The following is a 4,054-nucleotide window of genomic DNA, read 5'->3' as shown; positions in this document are numbered from 1 at the left end:
GTAGTGTTACAGCATTATTCCTGAGAAAGATGAATGTAGATGAGATGACCTGGAAGATTTTGTAGTGACTTTATGAAACTAACAGATGAGGTAAACCCACACAAATCTTCTTCACAGAATAATAAAATTGCAGAATAAAGGGTTATTCATAGACAGTACTTCCTACAGTTGGGCACTGCAGATAGGGGTCTAGTTCTTAGCACTGGGAAGTCGGAGAACTTGAGAGGAGCTCAATTTTCTTAAATAAATTCTGTACATGAGAAGATGGTCTAGAGTCACAGATGTTTGAATAAGTTAAGCATTTATACACAAATGGCGCTGCTTGCTTAGGTAGAACATTAACATATAACCAGACGGATACTACCTGTAAATTATCCAAATTACAGCTGTTGCATGTTTGTCTAAAATTTTCATCTGAAGTTTTTGGTATTGCTTATCTGACAGAATCGCTTTCTTTGTAAAATTCTGTGTTAGAAACAGTTGTGCTTCTTACATCAAACGGAAGGTGAGGATCAGTTTTATGTTTTCAATGCATCTCAGATGCATTTCAGTTCTCTCAAGTGTGTGTGAAAACGCTTGCTGTGCTAGCTGCTGTTACTGGGCTGCCTGGAATTATGTTGGGTGTCTGAGCATAAGCGAACACTGGACGCCTGCAGTGCCTACGGAACGCCAGTTCCAGCAAGGGGCCCGCAGTACCTCGAGCGGAGAGCTTCTGACTGGTTGTAGGCCTAGTAAAAATCCTAGTTTGGCTATGGTGTGTTAGTTATTGTCGTGAAGGCGCTCTCAGACTGCGCTGGAGTGCTATTACTCTTCAGAAACACTCAAAATTACTTCACAATGGAAATATCCGAGATCTGACCCAAATCGACTGTGGCAGATGACATTCAGGCAACCGAGCAGCGTTACCCGCAAGACAGCATATTGTTCCTGGAGGGCTACATTATTGCTGGAAACTAGACCATATTCCAGACATGCATTAAGCTAAAACCCGCCTGGTTGCAGGTGCAGCTCTGCTGGCTTAAATGGCTTTGAATCAACAGACAGCAACTATCAGCCTCGCAGGGTTTGCGTAGGGAGCCCCAGAGGGTGAGAGATGAACAAATTGCGAGCAGCGTTCTTGTGAGATGGCTGGGAAAGGCGCTGCTGGCAGGGCACTGTCCCGCTGGAGGCACCTGATGGAGCTTGGGAGCTTCAGGGCTGATGGAGGAGCCCAGCCAGTGCAGTCCGGGCAGGTCTGAACCACCACCGGCCATGGACAGGTTGCTAACAGGAGAGCAGTGCGGGCAGTGCAAGAAAAGGCTGTAGGGTTAGGAGTGGGAAGGGGTGAGGGGAGGGCTTCAGGACAAGTTTTTCGGTCTAGTATGGAGGAACGGAGCTCAAGGATGATTTTCCCACCCTCTACCCTCCTCTGCAGAGGGGTGGCTGGCCCTGATGTGGTTCGGGAATTTTTGGGTTAGACAAAGGGCTTCTGGGCTAGGGCTGGGCAGCTGCTCTCTGGAAGGTTGCTGGGGTGGCACAGACTGGCCTGGGGAGGGGGGGACAGCTCTGCCCGGCGGTGTCCTTCACAGGGCTCACTGCCCTTCCTCACACAAAGTGACTCAAAGTCATGGGGCTGCTGCTTCGCTTTCTTCTGATCTTCCAGCAGCCAAATCAGTGAACAGGAATTTTGAAAGCTCTCTTCCTTGCTGGGCGTAGGACTTCAATTTCATGAAATTAAACACATTCTCACATGTTTAAACCCTGGGTGGAGCTCTCGGGGAGACACGAATGCAAGTCAGGCTGAGCAATGGGGTACCAGAACTGTTCTGCAAAAATCCAGTTGAAAAAACAATGTTTCCCTTCTTCCAAAAAGAAATACATCAAGTTGTCTGGATTTAGCCTAATGTATCTGTAGGCTTTTTACTCCTCAGTTTCCTCTAACTGTCAGCTTTGTCAAAGACACAGAATAAATTCTCCAAATTTGAATTTGAGATATCTTTACACCTTTCCTCTTTAAATGTAAATGAAAAAGCTGTATGCCAATTGCATCATTACGGATACCCAGATGTGTAACCTGTTGAGGTAAAAGTTGGTCACCAGTACCTTCCAGTAAGCCCATTCCAATGCTTTTAATAAAAATAGTCAACCTTACTGGACATACCAAATCCAGAGCAAGAGAGCTATGCAACTTCTTCCTGCAGAGGGTTTAAAGAAAAAGAGAAATGTAGCATCATCCTTACATTGTACCCTTTATGTGTTGCTGGGACGTCGTTTGGGCAGCTTGGGACAAGTTTGGAAGATGCATTTGACTGGAAGGGTCAAACACTGAGCTGTTCCGCAGCTGGCCACTGGCACCCGTGGAATGGTGCTGGAATAGCTGTGAGTGTCGGGGGAGGAGGGGGTGGTCTCATCGTATCAGCCAAAGGTCTTTTGCTGGAATAAGAAAGGAAGCAAAATGCTGTGGAGTCGTCCTCTGCTTGCCGCACTGCTGGGGTCCTGTACCACTGCGGGGAGAGTCTGATGAGGATGCTCTGGGACTGGGTCGAGGAACTTCTCTTTCCAGCCTTTGAGGAAGGATGCACAAGGTCAGCGCAAACAGCTGAATTAAAATGCCTGCTCTGCTTCACTGCTGTAATAAACATAGCAAGTAAAATAAAGCAGCCGGAAAGCTGCGGCTGACCCAGGCATGGCTGTTAACCCCTGAAATGCCTCCTGACCTGCAGCCCGAGGGAGGGGTGTGTGTGGTGTGTGGGTCTTAGGAACAAAGCCTGGAAGCACATAGAAAATGACTGTTTTTGCAGGCCATTTTGAAGACTGAGGGAGCAAGCTTGTGTTCCTAAAACCATCGGGATGGGGGTCTTGGTCCCCCTCTCCCAGTTGAGCTAGGCGTGATGGGAGGGCACTGGGTGAAGGCTTAGGAGCAAAGTGAGAACGTGCTGTAAGTGTTTTACAGGAAGGGTATTAACTCTGTCCTGAACAGAAAGAAAGAGGACTTGAAAGGATTATTTTTGGATGTTTTGGCATCCTTCTCCTTGCCCCATTGGAGATCCAACCAGCCTGCCTTGTGTGAAGCTTTAAAAGGAGGGGAACAGGCCAGAAAGAGATCAAAGCAGCTCACCGTGCAGAGGCAAGGAGTGGTGCCTGGGGAAGGACCGAGCGTAGCGGCTGGTAAAGGTGAGTGAGAGGCCAGATTCTGTACAGAAATGGGCCACCGCAGGTGGGGCCAGGGTTCTGCTGGCAACTTCTGTCCTTGGCATTCCCCAGTGCACCATGGGTCACACCTGGCAGCTCAGAGGGACCTGGATGCTGGTGTCCTGCTGGGGGAGGATGAGCCAGGGGATGCTCCACAGCATCACCCTCCCCCCCCGCCCCCAGCAGTGCTGCCCAGGGGTGCGCTGGGCAGCCCCGAGCCCAGATGTGCCTGCAGGGAGGGGGGGGCAGGCCGGGGGCACAGCTGCCAGGGCATGGGGCAGCCGGGAGGGCAACCCAGGCCACCGCTGCCAGCGCCCGGCAAGGGGGAGATGCTGATACACGCTTTTAAAAAGTCACTTCAGTTCAACTAAGATTTGTTTCAGTAATTGGAAAGAGGTTCTGGTAAACAACTTGCAATAGAAAATTTGTTCGAAGTTGTGTCCTGTCCGTGCCAAACTCGACAGCTCGTGCGGCACACTGCTTTGGTTATTCCTCCCCTACTCAGCACAAGCAATCTCGCTCTTTTTTCAGTCCATTGGGACACCCTTGTTCCCAGCCCATGCCTATACAGCTGATGTGTTCCGGGTTTGAGGGTTTTAGTTTTGGTTTGGGTTGGGTTTTTTCAGCTGCCCCAGATGACCAGAAGCAATGGGTGTTTCCTACTGGTGACTCCACATTTACACAAGGGTAGAAACTGAACGTAGCCAGGGTGGCTTGGCCCAGGCGCCAGTTCCTTGGCATGCCTTTTATAATTTTCCTTTTCCCCTTATCATTTCTGTTCTCCCCCCTCTGCTCCTCCTCTTCCTGCCCCTCTCTGCCTCCCCTCCCTGTGCCTCCCTGGCGGCACTGCCGGCTCTGCACAGGCCCAGTTTCTCTAATCGGA

The sequence above is a fragment of the Falco peregrinus genome, chromosome 1 (genome assembly GCF_023634155.1).
Source record: "Falco peregrinus isolate bFalPer1 chromosome 1, bFalPer1.pri, whole genome shotgun sequence".
Lineage (NCBI taxonomy): Eukaryota > Metazoa > Chordata > Aves > Falconiformes > Falconidae > Falco > Falco peregrinus.
This window is presented reverse-complemented; position numbering follows the sequence as displayed.